This window comes from Anabrus simplex, chromosome 3 (assembly GCF_040414725.1).
Source record: "Anabrus simplex isolate iqAnaSimp1 chromosome 3, ASM4041472v1, whole genome shotgun sequence".
NCBI classification, from domain to species: domain Eukaryota; kingdom Metazoa; phylum Arthropoda; class Insecta; order Orthoptera; family Tettigoniidae; genus Anabrus; species Anabrus simplex.
The window spans coordinates 285,440,781-285,462,401 of record NC_090267.1 but is presented as its reverse complement, the minus strand read 5'-3'; the positions used below and the strand labels follow the sequence as shown (position 1 = coordinate 285,462,401).

General features: G+C 40.5%; 1 protein-coding gene across 1 annotated transcript in view; it reads right to left on the bottom strand.

Moving 5' to 3' along the window:
• Positions 1–20,766, bottom strand: part of LOC136867230 (condensin-2 complex subunit H2) — a 266,034-nt gene extending 245,268 nt beyond the window's left edge. The window contains exon 1 of the mRNA XM_068227053.1: positions 20,660–20,766. The gene's annotated coding sequence lies outside the window, so the exon portion shown is untranslated. The remainder of the gene's footprint in view (positions 1–20,659) is intronic.
• Between the last annotated feature and the right edge of the window lie 855 nt (positions 20,767–21,621).

Here is a 21,621-nt window from a genome sequence, read left to right as displayed (position 1 = left end):
ATTCTTATAGAAAGCAAGATTTTCGTTTTCTTCCCAAATCTCCCCGAAATGCTTTCTAAGCAGAAAATCAATGTCCCTAACTTACACTTCCTTTAAGGCTCTTCCAATCTGGATAACATTCGGCTTCATAGACGAGTAAACTTTGCCTCGTCTGCATATCCCTCTCTGACCACAGAGCTTGATGTCATCAGCAACTGCATCTTTCCAACACCGATTGACGACATCTGCTCCCAGCTAGAAAACTATTCTGTGATCCTTGAATAGTTCATGGTACTCACTCGGTAATATGACAGTAACTTTTGACCTGAGAACTTTTTCTATTTGACTTAACATTCTATTGGGTGGTGGAAAAGAATTTCCAACCATTGGATAGAAGATCTTCAGTCGTTTCACAATGACAGGAGCTTCTTATGTTAGCTTTGTCTGGTTCTTATTTTGCCCTCCACAGCTGTCCGACATTAGGCGGGTGGTGTGATGCCATTTAGATCTGTTGATGTTAACCTGTGATGCACACAGGACACAATGTCATTAGATCCCTTTGCAAAATCGGTTTCTTTCCACATGTAAATAAACGTATTTCCTTGGTTTTGCCGCACACCTGATGGACCTTGGCAGATCGTAAAATTGTACACATATATTTGGCGTGTATAATAAGCAATTTGATTTTGCAACTTAGGCAATGTACGGTTTTTCTGACAATCAAATGTGCAGGTTATTTCACGAATGACCTCAACTTTCAGTTCATCATAAAAAACTTTTGCCTTAGCTTTGTGTAAAGCAAGTTGTGTTGTCAGTTCTTGTTTCTTAATCTCGTCTCCATCTGATCGCATTTGCTTTATTTGTTGCTCTAAACAGATGCACACTGAGCAGCAGTCAGTTGCTGGGGAAAAGAAATAATATTATAATCAGATACAAAGACAGACCTGAAAAACTCGTACATAACGTTATCCAGAGTTTTCTCTGGATCTTCATTAAACATTTTCCAGAGCTTTGAAATTGATAATTCACTGGACATAAACAATCTAGTAATGTTTTTTCCAAGGCAATAGTGTGATTGAACTGGTTTCAGCTTCTCAATAAACTCTTCAACAGCATCCCTTTTTCCCAACTATTTGCCATTCGGTCTCCACCTCTTCTTTCAACCGGAGCATCTCCTGTCTCTAAGTACCGTTTACAAACTCTCTGTACTCTTGTTGTTGATACACCGAGAACACTGATGAACATCTTCTGGCACACACGCAATTGTCCAGTTTGGTTACCTATTTTCAGATGTGGTAAGTAGTACCAAATAGCTTAATATGATAATGGTGGAAACTCTCCTCACTTAACACGCAGAGCAGCGGCAACAGCGCGTAGCGCTGCCATCTAGAGGCTCGCAGGGAACACAACGTGTTATTCAAACCTACACATTTTGACTTCCAACCCAACGAAATACAGATTTTAAGACGTTTGCGTCGTTCTTGTAACATAATATAGGGAAGGAAAAAGATGGATGTTGATCTGAATGAACCAGTGATAAGAATAAAACAAATGTATTATCAAATTAAAACATTAGATCGTCATGTTATGACTAGGGCCTACAGTCTTCAAGAGCAAATCACACATGTAATATCTTTTTCAACTTGGTAATTTTAAAGGCAATATTTTTCGCTGTTGAGTCATTGGTTCTATTCACATATGCCTTTATAAGGACTTTGAAAAACTTATTACTTGTCAGTCAGTAATTTTACACAGTTGATACATATGTATACACTACATTCATTCAATGACAAAAACCTGTCCGTTAATTTTCTTCTAATCCCATGTATGCTTTCTAACTTAAACTGACAAAAACTATCTTCAAATGTTCCTGATATTTTAGCACCTAAATTTCCCCCACAAATATTTGGAAACATCATTTTAGAATTGTCATTTCTATGTGCAAGTTTCCCATGCTATAATCATTATCATAAGATGACAATACATCCCTACACTCAGCATGGGCAAACTTGCTGCATGCCCAGCCCATGACATAATGGTCTGCATTTTCCTGTATTATGTCATGATAATAATCAGTTATCTGATCACTTAACTCACACTGCTGAGTGACATTAGCATCAAAATTGCACTTTATCACATCATTATGAGTCAATAGAAAGTCTGCAACATCAGATTCACAACTGCTGTCATCAGAGCACAGAGCAATTTCTTTATAGCCTTCAGCAATCCGATCCGTATGAGAAATGTGCGAGGGCTACCTGCCTGACTGGAGTAGGTTCAAAAAGCAAGGCCAAATTACCCAATTTGTGACGATCAACAGTGGGACAATGACTGGACGCTGCTGCCAGATGGTTGAATCACTCGATCTATGATGGGTAGACATTGCCTCTGTCCAGCAGATTAAGTGGAAAAGTGCAAAAACCTGTGATACTGGTGAAGGATACAAGCTCTTATACTATGGCACAACATCCTGCTTAAATGGTGTGGCAATTACCGTATCCAAGAGATTGTGAGATAACATCACCTGCATAGACCGTATATTCGATTGCTTAATTGACATCTGAGTTGTCACCGGGTCAACAATAGTACGCATCATCTCCTGTTACACACCACAAGTAGGAAACCATTAGAGGAACCAGATGGATTCTGGACAGAACTGGAATCATACAACCACACTACAATGCCAGCGTACGCTTGTTAATCAGTGGAGACCCCAACAGCCATGTTGGCTAAACAAGCAATGGTTTCAGACGAGTGCATAGTGGATTCGTCTTTGGCTTGTATAAAGAAGCTGGTGAATGCATCTTGGAATGGGACTTGGCAAAAGGAAATACGTTCTTCAAGAAATACCTGTCGCACATTACCACATATAGCATTGGTCGTTGCAAGTCGCAGACCGAATACTGGATGATGAAGAAGAAGGATCTGAATTGACACCGATCTGGTCTGCTATAGGGAACTCAAATCTGTCATTAAACAGAAGCAACCATCAAGGGCAATTACTTTCGTGACTTCTATGAACAATTAGACTAAACCGGAGGAACCAAAACTATCTATAGGATCCATCAGATCTCGTCACCATGCCACTTAAGTTATTGGTCATGTCATCCACATCAAGGAAAAACATGGACAGCAACTTTGAAACCCAGCGGATACACTTGGACACTCACGCGAACACTTTCACTCTGGAAAGGCAAGGGTGATGTTACTATGTCTGCCCGCGAAAATAGTCTCCTCTCCTCTGCCACACCATGAAAATCTTCGAGCGGGTGATTAATGCACGTCTAGAAGCATCAGTACTGTCTCAGAATGCCATTGATGGGGTGTTTCCAGGTTCGTGGTTACTGTGTCCATGCACAAGATGAACAGGAACAGTGACAGGGCAGATCTTTGATGAACTCCCATTTGAATGTCAAATGGTACTGTGACACCAGCTGCACAGTGGACAAAGCTTAGAGAGTTGTGATGGAGGAGCTGAACCCACAGGTACGGAGCGAATACGAGATGAGTTCATAAGGGACCAGATCAAATGCCTTTTCTAAATTTAGAAAGTCCATGTGGATCCTTCTTCTCTTCTCTCCGTGCATTTTCTGCCAGCAACCAGACAGCATCTGCTGTTCTGCAGCCCTTAACAAAGCCATATTGGTTTGATGAGAAAATATTTATTGTAGGGCAAATTATAATGCATAATAGTTTTGCCAGCCTCATAAGGCTTAGTTAAGCATGTTTTATTAATCATATTACTATGAATGTGTTTTTCTTAAAATTATTTTGAAGTATTTCTTCTTCATCATACAAGACAAGACGGATATGGATGTCACAAGGCTGATATTCCACAACCTGCAGGCTATCACGTCTTGGTAGGCTATGTATTTATTTATTTGTGTCTTTATTAAGTGGCGAAGTTAGGGCTCAGTGTGTTGTATTTGTCATGGTATATTTTAAATACCCTTCCAAAGATGAAGTCAGCAATATTGTCACCGTCTAAGTGCTTAATTTACAATGTTACGGCAGGAAATGTAATCCATGGTTGTTTAAGGTATTACATCCCAGAGTAGGTTCTTCACTGCATTCTTCATTGCTTCCCACTTAGCCTCTTTGTTCAAAATGTCTGATGTGAATGAAAGTCCTTGTCCTTACACATATGACAATAATTTTCTTATTGATTTTGGGAAATTTTAAGTGTACAGCAAATGTTAATGTTTCCATTACTTTGTAGCACTTTGAAATACAATGTCTGTGGAAGGAAGCAAAAATAACTTCAAAGTCCATCATCATAGCCAACCATTCAGGCAAAGAGAAGCGAGACCACCTTTAAAAATAAGTGATCCAGTCTTGTTCAGAGGATAGTTTCAGATCAAGATGACATATATCCGTTTGTGTTCCCAACGAACTGTCAATGCTTTTACACTTGTAGGTGACATAAACCTGCAAGTAGTTCAAAGCACTGTCTGTTACATCTTCATTGGGAATCATTAAATTGCTCAGGTCAGTATCAAGTAGCAAGTTTTCTTCACTTCCATCAAAACTTAAACCAGTGGACGGGTTGTCAGTCACTCTGGTGCAAAGTTCACTGGAAAGGAAATTCTGGAATTCTTCTTCAGTTTCTTTGACAGGTGTCATGGGATCAGAAAATGTTGAAGGTTGACTTATGTCCTCAGCAACATAGGCTCCATGAGGTAGAGGTATATCATTTGCATTCCCAGTTAGTATTAAGAGGTGCATTCTGTTCTTCACTTTGATAGGAATGAGGTTGTTATAAAATATATCGAGACCCCGAAGTCTAGAAAAGTAATTTTCCTGACCATCTGGAAGTCAAAATGTGAGTTTATGGATGTTAAAAACCCTTATTTATTTATTTATTTATTTATTCACGAAGCACAAGATACTGCTACACTCAGGAAATTTCACTTGCACTATCAAGAGACTGATTAACAAATGTAAATTTTCATGCTAAAATATAACAAACATAATGATGGATAACAAGATCAGGTACACAGGCTACTGATAACAACTGTTCGAATCAAAAACCATGAGAATGCCCATGTTCATAGCCAAGTCGTCGTGGGTCAAGATGGCGGTATAACCTCTTCACAATCAACTTAACCTTAGGAGACTTTTTACATCCCTCCCGAATATACTTTTACTTGATGCTATATCAAGCTCTTGTCTCCTATTAATATTGTTGAAGAGAGTTGGGAGGCGGATTAGGAAAGATCGTTGAAGTATTGAGTGCTGAGTGTGGGGAATGTGGAGGAAGTCTTTGGTTCTGAAGGAGCAGGAAGGAACACAAAGAGAGAAGAGTGAGACAAGATGTTTCGGGCGGTAATGCCCATTTAAGATCCCGTTGAGACAATTCAGGTCAGCTACCTGACGCCTGATGTGCAGCGATGACACATCTATTGCCCTTAATACCTGCTGCGTAGACAGATTTCTGATCTTGGGGTTCCTGTTCCTAACAATTGCAGCAAAAAAAAGTACTGCGCTGTCTAATTGATTAATATTGGAAGGGGAGGCTGTTGTCGATACTGGAGAGCGGTAGTTCAAGAGAGGTTGAATGATCATGAGAAAGAAGAGACGAAGAGCAGTGGGATCAGAAATTTCTGTGAAGCGGTAGAGAATGCCTAGTAATTTCATAGCCTTGGTTGTATATGTTTCTATGTAGTTCTTAAATTGAAATTTTTGTATATAATATTACACCTAAGTCATGCTGTACCGTAACTACAATGATGGGCTTGTCGAGTAGGTAATATGATGTCGATAGAGGAGATTTACGTAGTGTTATGGTCATATGACTGCATTTTTGTGGATTGGGATAAATCTCCAAATAGAGCACCAGTTCGAGAGGGCGTTAAGTGAGGACTGTAGCAGAGCTGCATCTGCTGGATTCCTGATCTCCCTAAATATCTTACAGTCGTCAGCAAAAAGTAGGGTATTTGCTGTTTCGTTGAGTTTGGATAGCAGATCGTCCATAAACAAGGAAAACAGCAAGGGGCCAAGAGCACTGCCTTGTGGGACACCAGTGTGACTGGTAACCATGAGGATGAAGTGCCTAATATTACCACTCTCTGCCAACGGTTATGTAGGAAGCCAGCAAGAAGGGTCAGAAGACTGTCATATATATTAGCCCCTTAACTGGGTTTGACGCCTAAAGGCGTCAACAGCTGTCACACGAGTATTGGGTTTGACACCTTTAGGCGTTCTTGTCATTCTACATGTGTTTTACATAGGGTTAGCAGCCAGGCGTCTGCCTATTCTTAATCACTTCTGCTTTCTACTATCATAATTTAAAACGAATTCCATTCATATTAGATGTGATTATTGCTGTCCTTATTATCATTATTAATAAATTATTTGGAAAAAGTATAACCATCTATTATTCGCCGTGCGATTCTATCCTGCTCTGTATCGACTCCGAAATCAACCTCCACTACCTGAGATCCTTCTCATGCCCTAAACCCACGAACTTTTCCTGGTACAGTATGCACTGCAAAGTGATACTTACGAAATATGTTATTGTACTGAAACAGATATCACAACACTGAGACATATTATTACGTATAATTCAGAATTAATTGTTTTGTTATGTTAGATGTAGACGCTGGGAGGTTTTCCGTTGTGGATATTTTCTGCATATAAATGTGCAGCATTTGGAAATTATGTTCTAATTACGAACTAGAAAAAATGTATTAAGAAGAAGAACCATGTTTATCCACGTTCTTCTATTTTTATTATATACAATATGTTCAATTATTAGTGGGAAACCTTCAAGTCTTTAGTTTATTTGTGTAAGGTTCATTATTACTGTATGCTTGTTTATAATTATAAGATACTAGGCTAGTATGTACTGATGAAATGCTTATGTGTGCATATATTATAATAGAAAACAGCGGGTTGATTTCAAGTCAGTTGGAATGTATACAACCCAGGTGCAGTTCCCTACCCTTTTAATTGTTTTCAGACAATTAGGTAAGCCCGATTAAGGTGACCACAACATAGCCTTATGTACACATCCTGAGAGAAAAAAGAGAATTATCATGCTTTATTAAACTTTGAGAGATCCATTTTGATTAAATTTTCAGACATTTACTATTGTTATTATCATTATTTCACATCTCAAGAAAAAGTGAAACGGCATATGGCTTTTAGTGCCGGGAGTGTCGCAGGACATGTTCAGCTCGCCAGGTGTAGGTCTTTTGATTTGACGCCGTAGGCGACCTGCACGTCGTGATGAGGATGAAATTATGATGAAAACGACACATACACACAGTCCCCATACCAGCGAAATTAACCAATGATGGTCAAGATTCCTGACCCGGCCGGAAATTGAACCCGGGACCCCTGTGACCAAAGGCCAGTACGCCAACCATTTATCCATGGAGCCGGACACATCTCAAGAGAAATTTCAAAATAGTGTGGCATGGTGACCTGCTGCGTCTGCCATGTCAATGTACAACAGTGGGAAGTAGGGCATGCTAGCTAGCTCCAACCGCATGCTCATCACCAAGGAAGGCCCACCCTCTCCCTACTCCCGCCACCAGATGGAGGGAGGAAAGCTGCTTGTGGGTCGGTCAGCGCCTCCGTCGCTGCTATCTAGATCGCCCTGCTCGCTCATTGGAGGGCTTCGGCATAGTGGAAGAATCTGGATGGCGCGCCGAGAGTATTTGCCTTCGGGAAGACTCTGTGCGAGTCTCTTGGGGCAGCCTGTTGTAGAAGAACCTTGTGTGTTCTGGAGCAGCGCAAAGGGAAACTTGGGTACGATATGTGCAGACTGCGAACGGAGTTCGACGGATTGAGTGAACAGCGGATACTATCCCGAGTTGCGAGAGTGACGTGTAGACTGCGAACCGTAACAGAGCTAACGAGTGTGACTGAGCGGCTGAGTGAGTGTAGTGTAAGTGATCGAAGTTTCTTGTCTCTTTCATCCCATATTGTAATCAGTTCAATAAAGGCACATGGTCCTTCAGTATACGAAGTTTCATTCACCTTCAATCACTCCTGGGTGCTTAACTTTTTTTGTCAGGCAGTGTATAATTCGCTACTGCACCGGCGAATGTGACAACGGGTGAACAGTATGATGTAATTGGAAGGGGCGCAGGGCGAGGCGGGGTGTGTGTTTGTGTGTCAGTCATTGTAGATCAAACATGAGAAACTAAGAGAGAGAGCGCGAGAGCTTCAACACTGCAAGTGCGTAAATGTGTAGTTTCAGTGCTTAGTTAAAAAATCTTAGAAATAGGGCGCTACCAGGTTCTGTCTCATTTATTTACCCCAACAACATGTAACAATAGGTATAGCTATAACGTCTACAGAATTGCACTGCTTATGTTACATCACAAAAGATATAATAATTATATGATGAATTTTTACATCATTTCATTTCATTAAACAACCTGAATGAAATAAATTAAAAATAAGTACACTGTATATCTGCTCCCATAAAGTATAATATCATGTAGGCCAATCTGATATACGACAGTGATTTTTTAAATTAAAATTAATATGGATTCATTGCTATAGTGTATAATCATGATGCTGAAGAGATTAAAAACAATTGATTTCTTAATGGACGAGAGTTACACCAAGGATAATGAGACATCAGTATAATGCAAAAACCGACGCAAATCAAAATAGGCCTACTGGAACACGAAATGTCTATCTAAATTATTTTTCACCAAACATTTGGCATGTTTTATCATTACTAAGGGCAATTCTTTTGCTAGAAACCCAGTGGCACCCACCTCAAAATACGTACCCTTACCCCTGACCTAATAGTATTATCAACTTGAGATTTGATATAACAAAGTTTTTCGAGGCAATAATCCGGGTTTTCATAGCATGCTGAAATAATGCTTGCAAAAATTTAGCCAGTAATATTGCAGACTTTTGTTCTGATTGATGCTGTGATTTGTTATGTGCAAGCAATACCAGTTGTAGCTGAGCAATATATGAACGAACCAAGTGAAAAATTCAGATAGATTGGTCCATACTCATCTGAGTGTTCACATATCTGATTAGGTCAAGCAAGATGCTGAACACTGCGAAGTGTGAGTCAATGTTTTCCTGTAGCAGATAAGAGGAGATAAGAGCCGGCTCGTCTCAGCAGAACAGGAAGTTCGTGCTTGGAGGCACATTCTTCGTTCTTGCATTCTTCTCATCTACAGACAGTACATACCTAACCTCTAAATTTTTTTAAATAAAATGTATGTAGGCCAAAGTGAATTAAATGTAAATATGGTTGCATGACCTATAGCTGTATGTAGCCAGAAATTATTATTTTTCATTCTAATCTTTAATTTGCAGAAAATAACAAAAGTTATTTTTTGAATGTATATAGTTGTCAGTTTTCATGCCTGATCTCAAAATTGCAGACGGTAACTCATTTAACTGTACGTAGTTTTGGTCTAGCTGTACGCCTCAAATGGATATCACTTTACATACCTAATCTTGAGACTAATGAAATGTTAAAACCCCACATGAAACATTTTGTACTTAAAAACCTGTTTCATAAATCATTCAATACTTAAAAGCAATATTTTTTTGTATAAAAGTGATTTTAAGATCTCTAGTTCATGTAATATGTCACAGTAGCAGATAGTATCAAACGGCAGCCGTACGTAGTTATAACCATAAGCCACTGGACAGCATTCCCTTTCGAAAACCTACACATTTCCAAGACTGTTTCTGCTATTATCTTATAACCTATTTGGTTACACAACCATCAGCAGGAAGAAATGGATGTTGAACAGCAGTGGCATAGTAAATATGCCCTTTGTCATCGAGGAATCAGCTAAGAGAATTCTTGAGTAAGTTCAGGATGTGGTGAAGAAAAAGTAAGTTGCTTCAAAACCTGGCAGTTTGTATTGAGAAGCTAAGAGAAGAAGCAAAAAAGCAGTGACTTAGGGTAAGGACAGATTATGTGCAGCTCTGTATAAAAGATTGGAAACAAAGCAAGGAAAAATGGATACCTTAATGTGTGAATATCTTTGTACGTATGTTCAGTCCGCCAGCGATGCCGCTGGTGGGATCCTCAACAGCTCTGCCATCAGCTGTCATAGATGGCCTAGGCATCACTGAAGAGGTGTACTAGGAAAATGAGGAGTGAGATAGTTTCCCATTGCTTTCCTCACTGAGCCAGAGTTGCTATTACATATCAGTCTGCCAAGCCCACTGAAATGCATACACCAACCGACCCTGTGAGCAACATTTTCACACGATTCATAGCAGGGACCGGCTGCATAAGGATTGGCATTACTAGCATCGCTCATACCTCAGTCACTTTCATATTGTCAAAGCCAAGGATAAGACAGAGACAAAGGATGGCCAAAATACAGAGAGATCCAAGAGATTTATGCATATCCAGTACATCAAAAATGAAAAAGAGGATGTTCTGACAAATGAGGAATAAAAATGCACTAGAAGCCATATTTTCAGAAACTCTTAAAATGAGGAGAACCCTAAAGAATCCTGCAGATATTAACCCCCAAATCAAGACCTTATACGCCCGATATCCAGTGAAGAAAATGAAAAGCTGTAATACTGCAAGAACAGATGATATCCCTATTGAAGCATGGCAGTGTCTAAAAGATGATGGAATCCAGTGGTTTACAGGCCTCTTTAACAAGATCACAGAGAGTAAGCATATCCCAGAGGAATAGAGAAAGAACATCATTGACCCAATTTACAAGAACAGAGGAGAAGCACAGAGGGATCAAAATGTTAACTTAAACCATGCTATGAAGCTTTGGGAGAGAGCTGCCAGAACAATGCTGAAGGAAGAGAGCAGCATCACTGAAAATCAATTTGGATCTATGCTTGTAGATGCCATCTTTGCCCCAAGGATGTTGTATAGAAAAGAGCTTCATACAGTCTTCACAGATCTAGAGAAAGCCTGCGACTGAGTGCCACAAGATCATCTTTGGTAGACACCGTAGAAATTCAGTAACTGCTGCCCAAGTTTTACAGCATTCTAATAGAGTTGAAATAATACAGGGTCCGACGGAATGAATAGTGTGATTTGAGTCACGTAGTACAATGTCACTGTTGCGCCTGCGCAAACTAGGTATGCGAGCACTGCATTGAGGAAGGCCTGCCATTTATATGTATGGCATTGTGGAGTTCGAAGGATCGAGCAATAGTCGCTGAGGCGTATTTCAAAAATAACGAGTCTCCCTTCAATGTTCAGCGACTCTTTCGTCGCCATTTCCAGTTGGGCCAACATCATAAAGTGCCTGATCATCAGACGATTGTACCATGGGTGCAAGAATTCAGGGCTACTGCATTGTATGCAGAGAAGAAAAGCCCAGGGCGATGAAAGACACGGCGGACCCCAGACCAAGCAGAGGTGAACCATCAAGCACTTATCTGAAGTCCTCGGCGTTCTACTGCCAAACATGCCTTGGTGCTGAGAATGTCAGATCCACCCGTTCAAAATGTAGGTCGCACAGAAACAAAATGAAACATTGCATTGCATTTCCTGGAACTTATAGCAACCGAGCCGCAGGTGCGAAACATACTGATGTCGGACAAGGCTCATTTTCATCTAGACCAGGGCCATCCAGCTATTGCGCTCCGAGAGCGCGCCCGCGCTCGGGGAGCACTGGGCAGTCAGACTAGCGCTCCTTCCCCTACCACCACTACAGTGTGGCAGCGAGGAGACCTGAGACGGACTATGTTCGGACCGCGCTGACTGGATACGTACGTATAGTCGTGCGTCCGTCGGCTTTTATGGGTTTGTTGACATCATATTGATAAGGCTGTTTTGCCATAACTAATATACCGCATATACAAATCGAAAGGTACTCCGATGTATGGAATATGCAGGAAACGAAATCAAGTGTTAAGTAAAGAATGCAGTAATGAGATTTATTCAAAACTGAAATTTGAACATATCTGAGAGGAAAATTCTACAAAATTTTACCAATATTCTTAAACAATTACGCGAGTTCCTATCGCTCATCGTTGCACGATGTTTACTTTTGGTAAGGTTAAGAACCGAAAAGAAACGCTCACAAATGTGCGTTGAGCCGAACATTGACTGAACTTTACATGCATGTTTATATAAAAGGGGGTATCCTTCTTGCGGAAAGCCACTATAAAATTCTTCCAAACTTCGTGACATTAGAAAGCGGTCTTTAAGACGAACATTGCACTGCAGTTCAAGCTACTCTAATTGAAATAGCTGTGGAGCACTGTCTGCACTAAGAGAAAATGTTCGAACAATTACATCTAACACCGCTTGGGGTTCTGATAATTCTGAAAATCTCTTTTCAAACTCTTCTTGTAATTGGTGAATTGCCTGCAAGTACTCATCAAAGTCGATACCTTATTTCACTGCTTCAAGCAATGGAAAATGTCCTGTGTTCCTTGCACACAACTGGTTTTCCCACAAAATCAATTTTCTTTTGAACGCTTGAATTTCTTCCACCAAATCGCAGATATTGTGCTTTTCCCCCTGAAGCGAAGTTTTTTTCTTTTTGCTATTGGCTTTACGTCGCACCGACACAGATATGTCTTATGGCGACGATCAGGCAGGAAAGGGCTAGGACTGGGAAGGAAAGCGGCCGTGGCCTTAATTAAGGTGTGAAAATAGGAAACCACGAAAAACCATCTTCAGGGCTGCCGACAGAGGGGTTCGAACCTACTATCTCCCGAATACTGGATACTGGTCGCACTTAAGATATTGCAGCTATCGAGCTCGGTAAGCGAAGTGTTCAAGATGGGCAGTAAAGTCACTTAAAAAGACCCAGTCCACCACCCACTTAGGATTACGCAAAAGAATTTCGGACCGCTCTTTTGTGTCATAAAAGGTATCTATTGCATTCCGCAAGCAGAAAACTCGATGAAGCACCTTCGTCTTGCTCAGCCATCTTACTTCTGCATGGCACGGGATATCCGGATACTCCACTTCGAAGTCATCCAAGAACTCTTTGATTTTTTTTTTTTTCTATTTGCTTTACATCGCACAGACACAGGTAGGTCTTATGGCGACGGTGAGACAAGAAAGGCCCAGGAATGGGAAGGAAGCGGCCGTGGCCTTAATTAAAGTACTAATTAAGGTTCAGCCACAGCATTTGCCCGGTGTGAAAATGGGAAACCACAGAAAACCATCTTCAGGGCTGCCAACAGTGGGGTTCGAACCCACTATCTCTCGAATGCCAGCTCACAGTTGCGCGCCCCTAACTGCACGGCCAACTCGCCAGGGGTACTCTTTGAATTGACGGTGCGTGAGTCCATAGGATTGAAGAAAATTTACCACTCGCACAACTCTTCCGATTACGTCTTTAAGCTTGGCGACTTATTCACAGATTGCCTCCTGGTGTATCAAGCACTGGATCGCCGCCATTAGGGTAGTACCGCTCTCAGTCATCTTTAATTTTACACAGCTGAGGGACCCCGTTCGTAGACTACGTAATGCAGATGCTCAATCCGTCGTTACACTAGTGAACCGCTCCCATTTTAATCCCATTGACTCAAAAACACCCCCCACTGCTTTGAAAATATCGAAACCGGTAGTGGTGTCTTTGAGAGCTACCAAGTCTAGGAAATCCTCGGTGAGCCGAATATCGTCATCCACCCTCGAATGAAAATAACGAGATGAGCTGTGTCCGCAACGTCGGTTGATTCATCGAGGGCGATGGAAAAAGGATACAAAATTTGCTGCCTTCTCCATTAATTGTCGTTCCATATCAACGGCCATATTGTCTATTCTGCGAGCCACAGTGTGAGGAGAAAGAGATATTTTGTGAAATTTCTCAAATAGCTCCATAGGACAAATACATGCCGCCGCGTCCATTAGGGACTCCTTGATTACATTCCCTTCCACGAAGGGTTTCCCAGCTTTGGCAATTTGCGACGAACATTTGTAGCTTGTTCGTAAAGTGGGTCCACCAACCTCACTCTCCTCAATCTCCTTTCAGACAAAAATACGGTAAGTCACAACTTTTGTGTTCTTCAGATAATTCAATCATATATTCATTCCCGTTTGTAAACAAGCATTTAAAAATTAAACCAATAATACAGAACAATGCTGCTTGAAATTTTCTTTCAATCCTTCCAACTTCGATTGGCGACTGGCGTCTGTCAAATCACCGTAATCATCCCTGTGGTTGGCACTGTAGTGCCGTTACAAATTGTGTTTTTTTAAACACATAAAATCTCAGTGGCACACTAAAAAATCGGCTGCTCTCTTCGGCCCGGCGGGCAGACTGCTCGCTCAGCTAGCCAAGCTCCTCCCACCACTACCGAAACTACCTTCCCTCAAAGCGCTCGGAGCACTGCCTTGGAGCGCGGCCAGAGCGCTAGCGCTCGGGGAGCGCTGTTTGGATGGCCCTGATCTAGACAGTGGTGTCATTAAACAAAATCACACATTCTGGGTGGCATTTAATCCTCTGTCTGCATGAGCAACCCCTGCACTGTGAACGTGTGACGTTGTGATGCAGCATGGCTTTGTTTGACATCATTGGTCCATATATTTTTGAGGATCTTCATGGCCATAGCAATCGCTATGACCAAATGTTAAATGATTTCCTCCTTCCAAGGGTGAACAACATATGGTTCCAACAGGACGGGGCAACAGCTCACAAGGCCCGCCTGTCCATGACTGCCTTCTGGCATCATTTTCCTGGTAGGTTGCTTTTCCCGATTTGGCGACATTCATTGGCCAGCACGGTTGCCCGATTTGACTGCCCCACCCCACTTCTTCTTGTGGGGTTACTTAAAAAGTCAAGTGTACGCTACACATCCTCATACCGTGGCTGAACTGAAGGAAAGGATACATACAGCTGTGGAGGAGATCCCATTGGACATCCTGGAGAGGGTGTTGCAAGCTTTCAATAACCGCCTGGAGGAATGCGCTGAATGTGATGGCGACCAACTGTCGGGTGTTATATTCAATAACAAGTAAATGGCATATATGGTGTGTAATGGCATACATTGTTCTTTGTTTTCAATGTGTGTTTCAATAAATGTTTCATTTCTTTGGATGATGTGTCCTTTCATTCTGCCAGATGCTGTACAAATCTTTTGTGGAATACCTTTTAGAGTAGAGATGTGTTCACTGCAACTGCCACAGACCCACCAATCAGGCCCCAGACATACCGTACATTTATTTTTATAACCTAATTTAGCTTAGCACTCACCATTCTCCACTGCTCAAGCACACATTAGCATTTCCACTGTCTGAGATATATTTGGATACGGTACGACATCTTTCCCAACAAATACATTCCGTTACCAACTATGTGCACAATAAAAACACAACTAAATGTAACCAGTAACGAAACAATGTACAATACAGAACCAATCCAGACCAATGGTTTTGTCACTAGCCGCACCTAACCAATCCAGACCAACGGCTTTGTCACTAGCCAGCATACTTAATTAATTCAGCTTTTCTCCACTGTCCAATAAAGAATGCGCTGCTATCGCCCTATGAAATACTACATGCCTAACAGCTGCTTTGTGACCCTAAGTTGGGGCTTATAACCCCAGACACCGTTTGCTTGATCACAGTCCAATGGTTTTGTCACTAACCAGACCTAACCACTCCAGAACAATGGTTTTGTCACTAGCCAGACCTAACCAATTCAGACCAATGGCTTTGTCACTACCCGGCATGCTTAATTAAGCTTTTCGCCACTGTCCACAGAAACCGCTATCACCATACGGAATGCTACAGGCTTAACAGCCGCTTCATGGCCCTAACGTGGGGACTTTGCCCCCAGGCCCACTTTGCTGCCACACCTAACAATGTAACTAGTTCATAGTTCAAAAGTTGACAGCCTTATGCACCACGCTACCACATTGAGCACAAGAAGTCCGTGAGGAAGAAACAAACGACAGTGAAAACGCACCTAGAAGTCTGCACTGAAAATAGGCAGCAGATATTGAACTTCTGATGTGGGTACTAAAGAAGAAAGATGTCCCACACCTGTACAACACCATTATCGAAGATATGTATGATGGAAACCTGACATCTGTGAAAAGCTCATGCTGAACTACAGATTAGTTTGAAGTTAGGGTTGGTCTGCTCAAGGATCAGCTCTCAGTCCATATCACTTTGTAACAGTCATAGATTCACTGACGAAACACATTCAGGAAGTCCCATGGTGCACGCTTTTTGCGGATGATTTAGTTCTAGTAGCTGAAAATGTAAGTGCACTCCAAGAGAAAACTGACATCGTGCAGGATGTGTTGAAAACAAAACGACAGGAAATAAATAGAAATAAAACAGCTATTTATCCTCCGCAAAGCTATTTCTCCATGAGCGAACAGACGTATGAAGGACTACAAATTAATAACAAAGAGTTTAACAAATACTTTCTGCTATTGGATCAGTGATTCAAGACAATGCAGATATTGATAAAGATGTCATCAATAGGATAACTAATGGTTGGACAACACAACTTCCCTGCGTTAAAAGGTGCCACTGCATCTCAAAAGCAAAATATACAAAACACTGGTTCATCCAGCCATGCTTTATTGCTCTGAATGTTGATGACAAAGAAAAGGGATGAACAGAAACTTAACATTGCTGACACGAGGATGCTACAATGGGCTCGTGAAGTGACCAAGCTGGAAAAAAATCTGTAATGAATCTGAGAGTAACACCAATCTCAGAAAAATTGAAAGAAAGCTGACTCAGATGATTAGATAATATTGAAAGAAATTCAGAAGACTATGTAGCACACTGAGTTGAAGGAAAGGCATTACAAGATGAACCAGCATTGGCACAGTCAAAAATGGGATAAGAGCATAAGGATTATTAAGGGATTGGAAAATTCCAGTGCTGATTCTGCCATGGTCCAAAACAATAAATGCTGGACAAGAGCAACCAGAAAAGCCAACCCCATTTAACAGGGACAAGACATGGAGGAAGTGGAAGAAGACGAAGTTATTTATAGCACACATGCAGAAAAAAAGCATGGTATAAAGGGTTAGACTTCATTTATGTGTGTGTGTGTGTGTGTGTGTGTGTGTGTGTGTGTGATTGAGAGAGAGAGAGAGTGTTTAGCACCACCATTCATCAACAGATGTTATACTTTGTTCATGTGTGAGGGTATAACTTACACTTCCATTGTGACTATAAACATATAATTTCTGAACCTACCGGGCGAGTTGGCCGTGCGCGTAAAGGCGCACGGCTGTGAGCTTGCATCTGGGAGATAGTAGGTTTGAATCCCACTATCGGCAGCCCTGAAAATGGTTTTCCGTGGTTTCCCATTTTCACACCAGGCAAATGCTGGGGCTGTACCTTAATTAAGGCCACGGACGCTTCCTTCCAACTCCTACGCCTTTCCTATCCCATCGTCGACATAAGACCTATCTGTGTCGGTGCGACGTAAAGCCCCTAGCAAAAAAAAAAAAAAAGAAAAAAAAAAAAAATAATTTTTTTTAAAAATTCTGAACCTTGGCAACTGCCCTATCATTCTTCTTGTGCATGCTTGTAACAGTCATGGATCACTTTAATAAAGGAGGCTACAGTTTACCGTAAATTATTGCATTTGACTGCCCTATTCGTTGACTGATTTTAGTATTTCATTGTAAACTATGCTTTTTGTGAAACAGGCTTACCGGTACCCTTCAATTTCGGAGAAGTGACCATGGGGTACCATGCGCATTGGTATCACCCAAATATCACTGTAAAATTTGTCACAAATGGAACATAATAATTGCTTTTACACATATCAAGTGAAAAATCCCTGGCAAATTAAGAAATACCGTCGTTATTTGAGAAATATGAAAACATACTTAAGGCTTGTAGACAGGACTGGTTTATGACGTACCAAAGAGAATAAGTGTGACATACTGCGCTGCTGGTGCTGTCTTTTGTTACTTTCTTCAGGTCCAGGGCTAGCACCGTGGAATGGGAGTGCTATGTCTGTAGATTCTCATTATCTTTGTCCATATGACTAGAGCGGCCAGTTCAAACAGCAAAATGGAGGTCAACAGAAAAATAGCATGATCCCTGGACCAATAAATATTTTTATTTCTGTTCGAACGAAAGTAGCTCGATCCCTGGACCAATAAATCACTAGTCCACTGAATTTTTCTTATGTACATTGGCCATACCATTTTGTCGCCTATTAAATATTGCATATCGCGATACAATTCATGAAATGATGATGTTTGACAAGTGAAGCAATGAAACGAAAGCAAAAAACTTCAGTGAACACAGATATCACACAAGAAATCGTTGAAAGTGTAAGACAAAAGACATACGTGTGTCACTGTGAGCGCAACACCAAATGTACTTGTAAAGTGGTAAAGTACGTATACATAATATTCTCCAAACATCAAAAATTTCTTAATTTGCCAGGGATTTTTCACTTGATATGTGTAAAAGCAATTATTATGTTCCATTTGTGACAAATTTTATAGTGATATTTGGGCGATACCAATGCGCACTATACCCGTGACCATGATATGTTGTAGTTATAATTTTGAGATCTCTCGCAGCTTTAACTCTACTAAATACCACATATACTGACCGTGGCTGAAAACGCACTGAGATAAGTCAAAACTTTGACCCTGTGCTTTGTTAATGGTCACTGCAAAAGCAAGATGTAACAGGAACTGCTTCCCTTTGAATTTGAAAAGCAGGTTACTGTCAGAAGACATCAAACCAATACTATGTAGATAAATTACCAAATTCTTGAAAGCACCTGTAATGACTTCTAGTTTTATAATGTTGTCATACATAGGGTATTAGAACCAAGATGGAGCAACAACTTACATTATGGTGATAACTTGATTTCACAGAGCCATCTATAGGACTAACATAGAGAGATCTGCATAGATAACATTCACAGAGCACTCCATCAGGCTGGCATAGAAAAATCAGCAGAGACAACTTTCATGGAGCCATCTACGGACAAATGGCCTAGGCATCATATTATTTGAATAAATGACTACTTTACGTAAATGAAAGATTTAATGAAAGAAATATTATTTTTCTAGTAATCCTGATACGGAGACCTTTCTTTCGATGTAGGGCCTATAACGCATCCCTAAAGTCACTTTAAATAAAGAAAAGGTCTATATGTATGCCCGTTTTACCACTGACAACGCCACTGGCTGTGGAATTCTACAAAGCAATACTTGTATGCAATTCGATACACTTGCTTGAAGCTGGCATCTGTTAGTTTGGTTGCCGTTTTCTCACAATTTTGTGTTAAAAATGAAAATCCACAGCCTGTTTCCAGTCATTCGACTGGGTCAGGAAAGGAATGAAGCCCCCATATGGCGGCGAGGATAGGAGATGTGCTGGCTGCCGAAGCCTGTCGTGCTTACTGGGGCAATGATAAATAACTGGCAGATGAAATGTTAATGAAGAGTGTTGTTGGAATGAAAGATGACAGGGAAAACTGGAGTACCTGGAGAAAAAACTGTCCTGCCTCTGCTTTGACCAGCACAAATCTCACATGGAGTAACCGGGATTTGAACCACGGTATCCAGCGTTGTTAGATGTTCAAATTATATATATAGAAGATATCGCTGTTCGGCGGGATGGGTAGGTAGCTAATGACAACTATCATTTAATGGATTTACTCTAACAGGTCGTGTTTATCAAGGATATGTTCTGAGCTGGCAGGGGAGAGATGCGGTGGAATGATATTAGTAAATAAATAAGCTTGAGTGGAGCTTTTGATGGTAGAAGAGACCACAACATGAAGATGAAGTAGGAATTCATGAGGATAAATTGCAAGAATTATTCATTTATAGAAATAGTTCCTTGAAATCATTTAAGAAAAGACTAGACAAACAACTGATGGGGAATCTACCACCTGAGCGACTGCCCTATGCAGGTCAATGATGATTATGATAATGACATGTTAAAATACAGTTTGAATCACATTGTAGTCAAAGATATTGTGACTTCAATTTTTTTCCTCCCTAAAGTCACTTTAAATAAAGAAAAGGTTGATATTCATGCCCGTTTTACCATTGACAACGCCATTACCTGAGGAATTCTACGAAGAAATACTTGTATGTAATTTGATACACTTACTTGAAGCTGGCAACTGTTAGTTTAATTCTGTCCAACTTCCTCAAATGTATTTTTCTACCTTGTACACAAGCATTCATACTTTTATCCTTTCATAAAAATTGTTAAACCATTTATAAACACAAATGAAACAAATCAGTTTTCCTGCAGCATCTGAAGCCATAAAAAACGCTTATCAATTTCCTTGTCACAAACGTTAAAACATAACGAATATTAATTCATGCCATCTTGTCAATTCATCACTTGTCAACTTAAATGGCCAAGATCCACATGAAAATACTGGGGGTATAAAACCACTTTTGGGAACATTCGGCACTTCTGCAAGCAAAGCCTATAATTCTACCAGTTTATAAAGTGCATACTTCTGGACAAATTTGCGACAAACAACTAATTTGAAGTGTTGAACACATAATTATGTCAATAACCTAATGAAGCTCCTAGTAGGTTTAATAACATAGAACATATAGATATTATATAACAGAGATCGACAATAGTAACTTATGGTAAAAATAATTAAATTAATTTAGGATATATGAAACATATAACCACATCTACGGCCGACTTGGTGAGAATTTCCTGATCCTGGAGAACTGGGGTAAACACAATCTTAAGCAAAATGCAACGAAAATCAAAACAATACAGTTTACAATAAGGACAACACATAACCAAACTTACTTCAGTCTCCACTAAACGTTACAAAAAACGGCAAAAATGCTCCTTGTAAACATAACAAAACAACGACCTCATTAAATTCACAAAACCGCGCTCGATGACGCCATAACACCACACGAAAATAGCACTTCCTTTTTTGCCAGTTTCATGGCAGCCAACGTTTATAATAAAATTTCCTCCAATACCCCAATACAAGATAAATAAAATTATAATCAATAGGGATGTACTGAAACATTACCGATAGATGTCTCACGTGTAGTACACGGTATGCGCTTGTCGATCGACATTTGTTTGTATGTGCTTTTTAATATATATTGGAAGTGCGCACAAATGTGCATAGTACAGCAAAAGAAATAATTTAAATATTATTTCTATTAATACTTAGTTTTGCGTATTCACTTATGGTTTTTGTTCGCTTTGCACACAGTTCGATGTGGTAACGATCACACGTCTTCTCACACAGTTGGCATATACAAGTCTTCATCGGATTGTGGTACACCTTGTTTTTGCAGAGGTGGTGATGGAAGCCGTGCACAGACAGTCTCGTTAGTACATGTCTCATCTCGAAGTTTGCTGACGTCCAGGTCCTATCGATCATCGCACACGTGCTGTAGAATTCTGGCCAAATTTCCAGGCGGCGGTCCCTTAAACTTTGTAATCCTTGATCTGCTGCTATAGTAGATGGGAGCACGAAGGTTGTTTTCAAATCCTCTAGCAGAAATGATTCTCTAGCTAGTACCGTACATATGTTAGGCGGGATCTTGTTGATTTGGATACACCCAAAGCTCTTTTTAGGAAGCATGCTTTAACCTTTTCCAAGGTAGCTAGGTTTTTCCTGGTGAGGTCAGGCCATATAATTTCAATGCCATATGTTAGGATAGGAATAATCTTTGCCTCGAATAGTTTCATTGCTGTTTCCAAGCTAAGTGCTTGTATATGCTTGATGTTATTTATTGCAAGGATAG